Genomic DNA, 14526 nt, shown 5'->3' with positions numbered 1-14526 from the left:
GTGTGTGGTGTGAGACGTGTGGGTGGTGGTGCAAGAAAAATTAGGTGGTGGTGCGGAAGTAAGTATGGCTGTGGCTGAGAAGAGACGATGCATATGAGCGTGGCTGCAGAGGGAAGGTGAGTGTCCTGAAATTTTAGGAACAGAGGAATGAGGGCGACTTTGTGCGTGATGCAAAAGTGGCAGCAGATGAGAGAGGTGGAAGGGTGGCTGACTGAGAATTTTCAGCAGAAGAAAATGTTTTGGAAGAAGGTGGGTGCGAAAGGAGTCTGCGAAGGAAGAGGCGGTAAAGCAGGGGATGGAAGGATGTTAACTGAGATGGATGCAGTAAGGAAGAGATGGTCAGAGTATTTTGAAAGATTGTTAAATGTAGAGGAGAAGGAGCTGAGATTGTGGTGGATGGAAGGGTGCAAGGAATAAATGTGTTGAGAGTTGAATGATTCTTTGATCACAAGGAGGAAGTGGAGAAGACAGTAAAGGAAATGAACACAGGGAGAAAGCTGCAGGTATGGATGGGTGTGCTGTGGAATGCCTGAAGAATGGTGGAGTGACTATTGTTGACTAGTTAGTACGATTGTTGAATGTGTGCTTTGTGCAACATACGGTGCCAATTGACTGGGCAGAAGTGCTTGTGTGGTCCACGTTGGCCTATAAAGGCAAGAGGCGATAAGTATGAATGTACTAGCTTTAGGGGTATAAGTCTTTTGAGTGTTGTAGGTAAGGTGTATGGTAGAGTGTTAATTATGAGAGTTAGAGGGGGTACAGAGGGAGTGATTGGTGATGAGCAGTGTGACTTTAGGAGAGGGAGAGGATGCGTGGATCAGGTGTTTCCTGTGAGACAAGTGTGTGAAAAGAGTTTAGCGAAAGGCAAGGATGTGTTTTGGACATTCATGGATTTAGAGAAAGCGTATGATAGAATTCATAGGAAGGCTTTGTGGACTGTTTTAAGATTGTATGGACTTGATGGTAGGTTACTTAAAGGGGTGAAGAGTTTTTATGTAAATAGTAGAGCGTAAGAGTGGGAAATGCTGTGAATGATTGGTTTTCCTGTTAGAATGGGGCTGTGACTTAGGGATGTGTGATGTCGCCTTGGTTGTTTTAATATTTATATGGATGATGTTGTAAGGGAGGTGAATGCAAGAGTTTTAAGTGGAAGTCTGAGTCTGGTGAATGCTAATGGTGGAGAGTTGAATCTGAAGCTTGGCTGCTGTTTGCAGATGATACTGCACTGGTAGCTGATTCAGAGGAGAGATTGAGACAGGTGATAGAGGAGTTTGGAAGAGGTGTGAAAGGAGGAAATTGAAAGTAAATGAGAATAAGAGTAAAGTGATGAAGTTTACAAGGTTGGTAGATAGGTATGGGATGAATATAGTTTTGAATGGTGAGTTGCTTGAGGAGGTAGAGTGTTTTAAATATTTAGGGTCACATGTTGCTGTGTGGATGGAAGAATAGATGCAGAAGTGAAGTTTAGAATGAATGAAGTAGGAAAGGTGCTGGGAGGAATAAGAAAAAAGATGTTTAGATATACGTTTTACTTAGAATGGATGTAAAGAGAAGGCTGTATATGTAAGAGGGTGTTGTGGTACCGACTGCGTTATATGGGGCTGAAACATGGAATATGGGTGCTTAGCAGAGAGGAAAAGTTTGAATGTAATGGAGATGAGGTCTGTCTGAGGAGTATGTGTGGAGTGACGACGTATGGATCGAGTGTGAAATGATGAAGTCACGAAGGACAACTGGAGTATTCTGGGGAGAATGGCTGATAGTGTTATTGACCAGAGGGTGTTGCAATGGATTTGAGGCATATGGAGATAATGGATAATGAGCGATTGGTGAAAATGATAACTGGATCTGATGTGAGAGGTGTAAGGCTAAGGGGGAGACCACAAATAGGATGGATGGACAGTGTGAAGAGAGCGCTGCATGTAAGAGGGATGTCTGTTGAGCAAGGGAAGAGTGGCTGTGTATTGAAGTAAATGGAGAGAGAATTGTGAATTAATAAATGATAGCTGCCACTGAGGGGATATTCTCCCGCATTTGGTCTGTAAATCAGCTAGTCAAGTCAGGTGCAGGTAGAGGGGATGGGTCTATTATGATGTGGCAGGGGTAAACCAGCTCTGCTGTGGGGCCCTGCTGCTGATGTCACTGATTGCACTGTGCAGTTGACCCGTGTGCGGTGTGGTGCGGTGAGGATCTGTCCCTTCTCCCCTTTGGGGCTAAGATGCGAATGAATGTGTTTTAAATGGATGAGTAAATGGGGAGTGTGTCGTCCTGTCTCGGCTACCTCCCTTTCCTTGAAGGAACTAACCTAGGTATATAGATTAATAGATAGACCAAAGTTTATTACATGGGATTTTGCCCACATTGAATTCGATTTGCTATCTATTTGCTCCATTCTAAATGAAGCTTATTTAATTCTTGTTGCTGTCATTAAGAGTATGTGATTCTGATTCTCCTTTGTATTTTTGCATCATCGGCAGACATGTTTAGATAGCTTTCATTTCCAGTGTTGCTGGCAGTGTCATTAATATATACTAAAAACATAATTGATGCATGCATAGGGTGCTGTGGAACTCCACTGGTGCGCTTCTACCTCCATGATGAGTAATTTTCTCTTAGTTCTGTTCTCATTTAACTTTTCTGAAAATCTTCCATTCAGCAGTACACATTACCTTGGGTTCCTCTTTGAGAGTACAATTTCCGTAGAGTATTTGGTATGGTACTCTGTCAAATGCTTTCTTGAAATCCAAATCGATACTGTCTACCCAGCCTTCCCTTTTCTGCTTAGTGTTTGTGCAACTCAATCACTTAAAGTAGCTTAATAGATTGGTAGCACATGATTTTTCCCTTTCTAACCGAACACACTCTTTCTGTTATAGTTATTTTTCCAGATGCTCTACCAATATTTTCTTATCAACTTTTCAAATACTTTACAACACTGGTCAGAGATACTGATCAGAAGTGACTGGATTCTATTTCCTCTCTTGAATTGGGGCAAAATGTTTCCATTTTATCCAGATATCAGGTAGTTTACCTTAAGAGATTTCTTGAGTATCAACTCTTTTGCACTCTTTCAACGCCACCTGCGTCTAACCACTTCCAAGTACTGAGTGACAGTCTCTGCAGCCAGCCCATACCTCACTCTCCCCACACTCCTCACTCTAAAGCGATTAAAGTGCGGTATCAAGAAACCTGATTTCAATCATTTCATTCTCCCGCTCTTATTATAACTGTATTGTTTTGAAACTGGTATATATAAGTTAATGAAGGAGTCTTCCTAATGAAACGAGAAATAATCATTCACTTATTTATTCAATGCTCGTTTGGTCACAGCCATATAAAACATTTGTTCCAATGATTATAGTATATTGTGAGAGCACTTATCCTGCGAGTCCATTTTCATTAAAAAAAAAGAAAGACTTCTAGGTTTACTAGAAAAAGGAGAATTTTTAATAGCATACATGGAGTAAACAATAGTCGTTCATCACAGCCTGGCCACTGAGCCTTGAACTGTTGAATCCTATCATTTCATTCTTGCCTGCCCAAACCACTCATGCTCCTCACATTCCTGACTCAGTGATTTGTGCAGCATCAAGAAAATGATTCCCACAATCAATTTATTCCCCTGCCCTAAGTTTTAACTGTATTGTTTATGAAACTGATGAATTATTTATCTTCCTAATGAATGAAAAAGAAAAATAAATATACAGTACTCATACACTATTTTTTTTTCTTACATTTTTTTCACAACAAATTGTGAAAAAAAAAAAATAATGTGTGAATACTGTATATGAGAATATGTCAGTGAGTAAATGAATACATTGCTGAACCCATAGAAATACGGTGTTTTTATCCTTTATTTATTTTCAGTAATTAGGAAGAGCCTTTATTGATTTGTAACATGTGATTAGTTTCATAACAATACAGTTAAGAAACTTAGGTCAGGAGAATGAATTGATTGTAATCATTTGTCGATGCCGCACAAATAACTGAAGTGAGGAATGCGAGGAGCGTGAGATGTGGGCGTGCGAAAGCAAAGATGAATGATAGGAACAGATTCACTCAGAAATGACCAGGCGTGATGGCGACTGTTTATTCTGTATGCCATTAAAATTTTCCTAGTATAGCTAGAAGTGTCATTTTTACAGAAATGAATCACAGATAAATGCTCTACAATACTCTACAGTATAATCATTGCCGAAATATTTATATGTCTGTTAGTAAATGAGCATTGAATTAATAAGTAGAATGATATAATATGAGTAATTCCTTTTTTTTTTTTTTTTCATTCTGTAGGAAGGTCAAACAACAGCAGACTAAAAAAAAATACAGCAAATTATATGGTTGGACTCATCCTACATTGAAAGAGTGTGAGCGGTTGCTTTCACTTGGACGAATCCTGAGTCAAAAGAGTGCGAGCGGTTGGAAATCACTTGGACAAATCCTGCGTCGAAAGAGCAAGAGCAGTTGGATTTTTCACCAGGCCCCACAATGTGTATGAAAGGGTTCTAATGTATTGGTCTACTTAACTGTTTTGCACATTCGTGTCACATTTCCTGATATTTTGTCAGGACTGTTTGCTTTTCCTTTCTCTAACCCTCTCAGGCACGTGCACGCGATTCGCTTCCTTTGAGTGTCTCCTGATAAATGCACATGGATGTGAATTGCATGAAAAAACAGAAAAAAATTGCCAAAAATTAAGTTTTCGGCCAATTTGCGTCAAATTTTGGTGCATTCTAGCAGGCCAGTCTCATATCCAAAGTAAACATTCGGCAATATTGTGACTGCTCCAATGTGACAATGCGCATCGGTAAACCTCCGAATCTCACGACCAGCCGAGCTGAAGGGTAGCGCTGCATCAGTTGTCCCTTTAACTCCTCCATTCTCCCCCTCCCACCTGAGGCAGAAACCATAATTGATATATTGTGATTGTACATTGTTTTTTACTAGACTGTGAAGTGATTGTGTCTATCACTGCACTGTTGCATCTTTATTCTATCGCCACTTCAATGGTCATTGTTCCTCTGAACTGTCTGCTTGCATTCCTCCACCTCTACAACGGGGCACTTGTACCCGATCTAGCAACAAGCTCTTATCCCTTTTCTGTCAAACTCTAATGCAAGAGTTAGCAATTTACTCCCAGTCTTTCATTTATGAAATAGGTCAACTCTGGAACTGTCGCCCTCTGTCTGTATATCCTACTTCCTATGATCTCCAGTATTTCAAACGCAGTGTGTCCAGGCATCTCGAAATGAATGGATCTTGAATTTGGCTCTCTTTTGTATTGTTTTTGTTTTTTCTTGGAAGGAATGGCTTGTGGGCTCCTGGCTTTGGTTCCTTCTTCCTTGCATAAAAAAAAAATGACATGTTGTTCGTAAAACACTGGGGCCCGTTATCAGACATTAGGCCTAGAGGCAGGAGTCGGGTTTTCTGTAACGGGATTTGGCTGCTGTGCTTCACCTTGCCCGTAAATGATGTGAGTGTTTTACCTATATAGTGAAGCCAATGCTTATATTGTGTGAAATATATAGTGCCTGGATCCTGTAAAATAACTTTGACCTACCTTAGCAGGCATTACCTATGCCATAAGAGATACTTGCCGTAGTTGCTAAGAGAACAGGCAGTCACGTATGAAAGAGTGAGAGGAATAATAGATGAGGTTGGGGTGGAATAACTGTGATAATCTTTTATGCATATAAAATAGTGTATGAGTGTTCGTGGAGAAATATTTCGTGCATTGATTGACTTAACGCAAACCTAGTGCAAGGATCAGAGAAATACGTCATACACACCAAACACACAGACTTCAGTGAAAAGGTATTGTACCTCTCTCAGACAGTGCTATATTGTGTATGGTTTAGTGTGAAGTATTTGTATAAAATAGTGCAGAAAGTGAATGTTCATGGAGAACCTATTGTGTGCATCGCATGCATGCCACACACACACACACACACACACACACACACACACACACACACACACACACACACACATACACACTACATAACTCCTTGTCTTCAAACCCACTCAGGGTCCTGCCAGCAGCTCAACACCTCTGAAGGAAGTGAATTATCCATATTTTGTTGATTTGTATACTGACCTATTTCATATATTTTACACAATTAAGTATTGTTTTTTACATATACACATATGAGCTGAGAAAATAAGTACTGCTTCAGAGTCAGTACCACCTAGCCAAACAGAGCAGTGGTCATGTCAGGATTTCTGAGAACACTATAAAAAAAAAAACTTATGATATATTACATGTATACTTTGAATAAACAAAATAAAAAAAACTTAGGGAGTGAAAATATGTAGGTTATTATTGGGTAGGTAGGGGAAGAAAGTGTTTTTTATTTTGCCTGACAGGCGAGGAGGAGTTCTACCTTTGTCATCCATTTACTTGAAAAGTATTGGATGTATTGATTTCCTTAAAAACACATGATAAAAGCGCATAAAAACTCTCACGTATGTGCATGAAACAACAATGTAATATCTTTGATAGAAAATACAGCTGTTACACAGGTGGGAATAATGATTTGGGTACTGAGTGAAGTGAAAGTGCAGCACGGAGCATGGACACCGAGTAATTTTTAGTGATGATTTACCCGGAAACTTTGAGGCGCATGAAAAATTTATGGATACCATGAGGAAAGCCCATGAATTTCTACACAAGATTATGAAATAATAACTTAACACTCTAGAGAAAACTTTTTGCACTAAAGCTCCCTGCACAAAAATCAGTTTCTGGTAGGAAATGGCTCTTAGTTTTTATATTTTCTCGAAAACTGCAAACCATTATCACAACCACGACAAAGAAAACATTATTGAAAGCTGATGAAATTCTCTTTCAAAACTTCTAATAAAATTTTTTTGTATGATGGAAAACATTCGGAACTATGATGTTTGGGGAAGTGAGATTGACGTTCTGAAATGTTTATTTATTCACACTGGCCCTAAGGTACTTCTCTTCTTACTTTTTTTTTTTTTTTTGCTTATCGGTTAGAATAAACATCAGTGAATAAGAGGATGATGTAGGTTTATGGCAATATATATATATATATATATATATATATATATATATATATGTATATATATATATATATATATATATATATATATATATATATATATACGTTTGGGTGGCAAGAATAAGGCGAGAATACGTTTTCAGAGCCATGCAGGGGGGGGGCTGGTGGAGAGGGGGTGGAATACAATCATGTACGCCCAGAAAACTTAATAAAATTTACCATGCACGAAAGGGCTAATATGCTCAATCTTCACTGTTACTTCTTGCTTTCTGATATTAGTACATTTGGTAGGATGTCGTGTGCATGAATGTTCATAATCATCTCTCCTCAAAATTACTTTCTTCTGTACAAACCTAATTGGAATTTTTGTTAAGTACTTCACAAATATCCTTTTCCTTGCTATAGATTATCCCCTCATCCGTGATGGATTGTATTTTATATTTAACTCTGGGGGTTGCTTCGGATGTATGCGGTAGGACAGCTTGGTGGTGGTCGCTACTTTTTTTACAATGTCTTCCTCAAACTGTCCTTGAGCATCTCTCCTTATCCAAGTAAGTCATTTTCTTGTCTGTTTATAACTGTTATATGTCTTTTCACTATTGTGTTTTTTTTATCTATTCCACAGCCAAATCTCTTTTTTGTTTTGATTTTTTACATTCTGCAATAAACCATTTCTTTTTTCTTATTTCTATTTCTTTATGCTGAGAGATATAATTATCGATTCCTGTTTTCATAAAATTCACAATTTTCTATATATAACATTTGTATCTTGTCCTCTGAGCTTCTTTTCCCAATCTATTTTTATGAAGTAATTCTTTAAGTCATAATAGTTGACCCCTTTGTAGTTTAGGCTCTTTTTGTAATTTTCATTGCTGCTAACTATATCATATGCAATCCTAAAGTTGCAGTTTAATACTGTAATGGTCGGCTGAACTGAGGATGATGCTTTATGTTAATGATAAGGAAAAAGAGGAATAGGGCAGAAAAAACCTGTGCGTGATGCTAAAGTGGCAGCAAATGAGAGGTGGGAGTAGGCGGTTGACTGAGAATTTTCAACAGAATAAGAAAATTTTTTGGAAAAGGGAGGTGAAAAGGGTGCAAGAGAGTCTGCGAAGGAAGAGCGAGTAAAAGAAGCAGATGGAAGGATCTTAACTGAGATTGATGCAGTAAGGATGAGATGGGCAGAGTATTTTGAAAGTATGTTAAATGTAGAGGAGGAAAGGGAGGCTGAGACTGTGGGGGATGGAAAGGTGCAAGGAATAAATGTGTTGGGAGAGAGTTGAATGATTCTTTGATCACGATGGAGGAAGTCCAGGAGGCAGTAAAGGAGATGAAAACAGGGAAAGCTGTAGGTATGGATGGGTGTGCTGTCGAATACCTGAAGGGTGGTCAGACAACTGTTGTTGACTGGTTAGTAAGGTTGTTGAATGTGTGCTTTGTGCAAGGTATGGTACCAGTTGACTGGGCAGGGTGCTTGTGTGGTCCTGTTGTATGATCGTCAGCACAAATTAGCTGCAAGCCTGCTCGTGTGATGTGGTTGTTTTGTCTGGCAACAGTGTATAGGAACTTAGTTGCCACACAGGAAACTTTATACGCTTTAAAGACGTGTTTGTAAGAATTAGTGCTATAAACCTTAAGAATGCAGTAGTCTTTATATCTGATTAGCATAAAAGTAGGCAAAAAACTTGACAGAAAAATGTTGTAGAGTGATGAAACTTCTGCTCTCTCTAAATGCCCACCCCTAGTCCCTCCCACCCTACCTCTAACCCCCTCCTATACTCCTTCATTTCCTCTCCCTCTCTCTGCACCCTGTCTACCTTAACCTGAGCGCCGATCTACGTAATGAACTGCACTCTTCTCCATTTCTTGTCTATTCCTGAAACTTTTAGCTCCTTACATTCGGGAGTATCTTGCCATGCCGCAGTCTTTTTCACCCACTCTTTACTCAAAAGTCCAAACGTGATACAGTAGTTCGACACGTGATGAACTGATTCTGCTTCATGAATCAGTGAACAGTATGAGGAGGATAGGAACATTTTCCTTGAAAAGAGAGAGAGAGAGAGAGAGAGACAGAGAGACATACAGACAGACATGAGAGAGAGAGAGAGAGAGAGAGAGAGAGAGAGAGATGGAAGTGGGAGGAATGGGCACAAATGTTTGTTTAATTTCGCCTACTGAAATAATAACCACCAGCTGCCAGGCTCACACACACACACACACAAACACACACGGCATCGTCGGAGGAAGACGTCCGTTACCGGCCGCTCCATACCAGCTCAACATGGCCAGAGGCATTACCTAAATAAGTATCTTTGAATGAGTCCAAGCTCTGTACCAGGTTAGACTAAATGATTTTTCATTATTAAAAGGAAAAGAAATAATAAGTTTAAATAAGACTGGTTCAAACAACAAAGAACCACGATGCGTTGAGTCAGCTGGGTTTGTTTATACTACAGCAACATGGGGAAAGCGTGCATACTTTGTAAGTACACACTCTGTTCATTTAGTATTACAAAATGGATCCATACTTCAATTAAAACAAATTTGGAAAAGAAAAGGGATAAAAGTAAAAAGCAAAATGATGATTTCTACCAAGAACTGGTTGAAGTGGAGACTCACAATAGACTGGTTGAACGTGTACACAAACTAGAAATAGCTTTCAAAAAATGAAATTGATGAAATAAAGAAGCAAATACACTTGCAAAAGGAAAGAGATAGAAAAACTGGGAAGGGAGGCCAATAAGAAAGACACAACCATCAGTGAGCTAACAGTGGAATTGAATACGCTTAGGAAGAGAGTGAGTGGAAATGGGAAGTACAGTAGTTAATCACGAGAGTGTTATGGAAGAGTTAAAAAATGACACAGAGACAATTAGACAATCAAGCAGTCTTATGGACCAGAGCATTGATATTGAGGAGAAGATAACACAAGTGAATGAAGCTGTGCAAAGCTACAAAAATGATGTAGAAACCACGTATGCTGAAATGGTGAAAGTAAAGAAAGACTTAGAAACAAAGGGTGGATGAAAAAAGCATTAAAAAGTAAGTGAAAAGAATAATCAAAAACAATCCAAAGTTAGTCAGAGATTCAGTAGAAATAAATAAATCAATAGTAATCACTGGTATAGAAGAGGAAGAAATTAAAAACAAAATCACTAGAGACAAAAAGGAGATGGCAAATATAGCAATGAGCTTACTGAAAAGAAGTATCAGAGGAAATCTGTAGTAAAGACATAGAGGAACACAAAAGGTTAGGGAAATACGAGAAAAAGCAAGACAAGACCTCTGAAAGGTGACTTTCCAGAGTGTAAACACTGTGGAAGAGATACTAAAAAATACAAAGAATCTTATGGAAAAAGAGGAGTTCAAAAATGTATGGATAAAAAGATGCACACAAAACAAGAGGAACTGGAATTACTGAAAGAGAAAAGGGAGGAAGCAAAAACAAAAAATGAGGGAAGATCAGAAAGAGGACAAGAAGAATTTGTTTTACAAAGTAATAGGATTGCAGGTATGAAAGTGGTACACAAACAGGATGGAAGAAAAAGGAGGAAGTTAGTAGAACCATGTCATGACAAGTATATAAACAAGATGATAAAGTTGATGTACTCAAATGTGGATGGAATGGTATCTAAATTACTAGAGGTGAATGATTATGTCAGAGAAAATGAACCACAAATAATATGCCTAACTGAGACAAAATTAACACCAAGGATATCCAATGACATACTATACTTAGAGGAATACAATATATGGAGAAGAGACAGAAATTTAAAAAAAGGAGGAGGAATTATAATATTAACTAAGAAAAATCTAAAAGTCAAGGAAATAAACCTAGATATACCATCACAAGTAGAACTGATTGCAGTAGAGATCGACACATCTGAAGGTAAAGTAATTGTAGCCAATTTGTATATGCCACCCAGATCAAACACATGGGAAAGAGCCAGTTATGAGGACCTGGCAGAGAGTACAATTCAGAGTGAAGATCTTTGCTTCATATAATGGAAGAGAAATCAGGAAAGAAGAATTATACTAACTGGGGATTTCAATACAAATATAGAATTGGAATACTCTAGATATAAATAGCCAAAGAAAGCTGTTGGGACCAAAAGCTCCTTGATCTCATGCAGAGGAAGTTTTTCTTAATGCAACATGTGAGGCTCACTAGAAAAAGAGGACTTTATGTACCATTCAGTGCTGAATCTAATATTTACTAGGCAAGAAAATGACATTGACAGTTTAATATATCACCCTCCACTCGGCATAAACTGTGATCATGCAGTACTAAATTATAACTTCAGGATAGCATATGACATAGTAAACAACAATGACTTAGTTACAAAAAAGAGACTAAACTATAAAAAGGGAAATTATCAAGACCTAAAGAAGTATTTCTTAAAAGTTGATTGGGAAAATGAGCTTAGAGGACGAGATTTAAATACTGTATATAAAAAATTTTGTGAATTTTATGAAATAGGAGTCCAGAAGTACATCCCACAGCACAAAGAAGCAGATAAGAAAATACAGAAATGGTTCAATACAGAATGGTCAAAAGAAGAGATTTGTTGTGGAATAGATACAGAAGACACAATAGTGAAAGAGGGCGTATAATAATTACAAACAGGCAAGAAAACGACTATACAAGAATAAGGAGGGAAGCCCAAAAACAGTTTGAGGAGGGATATAATAAATAAAAGTAGTGATCAGCCAAAGCTGTTTTACAGCTATATCAAAAACAAAAACCAAAGTAAAAGATATAATACAATCCATCACGGACGAGGGAATCACTTATACACAAGAGAAAGATATTTGTGAAGCACTAAATAAGAATTTCCAATTAGTTTTTATAGAAGAAAAAAATTTTGAGAGGGACTATGTGGAACACGCATGTCCACACATACTACCAGATATACAAATAGCAGAAAAAGTAATACAGGAGGGATTAAGTAGATTAGACAGAGGAAAAGCAAGTGGTCCTGATGAATTTTTATGTTGGGTGTTACGAGAATGTGCAAAGGAGTTAAGTAAACCATTATTTTTATTTTTCAAGAAATCCTTGAGTCAAGGGAAACTACCTGATATTTGGAAAAAAGCAAATATAGTCCCCTTATTCAAGAAAGGAAATAGACAAAATCCTCTCAACTACCGACCAGTATCACTGACCAGTGTTGTAAGCAAGGTATTAGAAAAACTTATAAGAAAAGCTTGGGTAAATCATCTAGAAGAACACAGTATGATAACAGAAAGACAGTTTGGTTTCAGAAAAGGAAAATCATGTGTTACTAATCTGTTGAGCTACTATGACAAGAGTAACAAACACAGTACAGGAAAGGGAAGGATGGGTGGACAGTATCTATTTAGATTTCAAGAAAGCTTTTGACACAGTACCACACCAAAGACTTTTATGGAAGCTGTACTATGAAGGAGGAATTCAAGGCAAACTGTTTTGTTGGATGCAAAACTTTTTCATAAAAAGAGAAATGAGGACAGTACTAAGAGGAAACTACTCATCATGGAAAGAAGTGACTATTGGAGTACCACAGGGTTCGGTGCTGGCACCAATCATGTTTCTAGTGTACATAAATGATATGAGCAGTAACACACTGGAAATGAGAGCTATCTGAATATGTTTGCAGATGATGCAAAAATACAAAGGAGAATTACTAGCACTGAACTCTTGTAAGGAGCTACAAGAAGAATTAAATAAACTTCATGAATGGAGTAGTACATGGCAAATGGAATTCAATGTGGTTACAAGTGTCATGTAATCAAGTTTGGTAAAAGTGGAAAAAGACCCTGATTGGGATTATAAGTTCGGAAATAAAACCCTATACACATCAGAAAGAGAGAAAGATCTAAGTGTGATTATCAATAACAGACTATACTCCGGCTGACCACATCAGCGAGAAGGTGCAGGAACATGTATACACCTGCTTGCAAAGATGAGAATAGCATTCACATGACATGCTAAGAAGGATAATAACATCATTCATTAGACCAACCCTGGAACCTATGCATCAATAGTCTGGAGTCCTCATCTCAAAAAGCATATAGACAAGATTGAAAAAGTTCAAAGGGACCTAAGCTATGAAGAAAGACTAAATAAACTGAATCTACCAACACTACAGGAGAGAAGGAAAAGAGGTGACATGATAATGCTATATAAGTGCATATCAGGAAAGGAGAAAATAGACATAAATGATTACTTAACATATGGAGAAGCATCAGCAAGAGGACACTGCAAAAAACTGCATAAGAAGAGAGGTGATAAAGACGTAAGGAAATTCAGTTTCCCAAACAGAGCAATTGATCAATGGAATGCACTACCGAATGAAATAGTGTGTGCCAAAACAATTCACAAATTTAAGGATATGTACGATAAATATGGTCTAAGACACGGGACAGTACGAGACTTGACTCATTCCTGTATAGATACAATTAGATGAGAACACACACACACACACACACACACACACACACAGTAGGGAATACACCACAAGAATGAGACCTCAAACGTTTCTGTATCTAGCGGCTGTTGGTAGTGACAAGGGGTGGAGAAAAGAATGACAACTGGAATAAAAAGAATGGGAATCAGACAGGGAGGGTGAGAATGGGATTAGAACGGGAAGGAATATTGGTAATTAGCCTTGGATACATTTTATTAATGCATTTCGAGCAATTGAGAACAGAACAGTGTTGGTTTAGTAAACAGTCAAGAGAGAATTGTGATGCACCAGTCGGGTTAGTGCCGTGGATAAATGAATGAAGGTAAGAGAGAGTGGGGAGAGGAGAAAGTGGAGAGAGGCATGAACGTGAGTGGGGAGTAGGAGGGGGAAGGAGGGGTGGGGGGACATCAGGAGGAGAAAGGGGGAGAGAGGGGGAGTTTGAACCTGGTTATGAGGAATGTCAGAGTATTAAAGTACGTCGTTTCATAACATTCTGTTAGCATTTGCTTTTTTTTTTTATACTGATTAAATACGGTATACATAATGTTATTACTCTAGCCAGCCTCTAGTACCATTTTTAAAAAATACGTCGTTCAAAGTGTATAAAAGATAAGTGGCAACTAGTCCCCTTACACTGTTTATGCCAGACAAAGGAGGACTCACATCACACGAGTAGACTTCCAGCCAATTTATGCTGACGATTGTACAAAGGTAAGGGTGATATGTATGAATGTACTAGCTTTAGTAGTATAAGTCTGTTAAGTGTTGTCAGTAGGTACAGTAAGGTGTATGGTAGAGTGTTAAGAGTTAGAGATTTTACAAAGGGAGTGACTGGTGATGAGCAGTGTGGCCGTAGGAGAGAGAGGGGATGCGTGTATCAGGTGTTTGCTGTGAGACAAGTATGCTTGAAAAGTATTTAGCGAAAGGCAAGGATGTGTTTTGGGCGTTCATGGATTTAGAGGAAGTGCTTATGATAGAATTGATAGGGAGGCTTTGTGAACTGCTTTAGAATTGTATGGACTTGATGGTAGGTTACTAAAGGGGGTGAA

The sequence above is a fragment of the Coenobita brevimanus genome, chromosome 37 (genome assembly GCF_032717465.1).
Source record: "Coenobita brevimanus isolate Jiangsu-jjx chromosome 37, ASM3271746v2, whole genome shotgun sequence".
Taxonomy (NCBI): domain Eukaryota; kingdom Metazoa; phylum Arthropoda; class Malacostraca; order Decapoda; family Coenobitidae; genus Coenobita; species Coenobita brevimanus.
Note: the sequence above shows the minus strand (reverse complement) of the source record.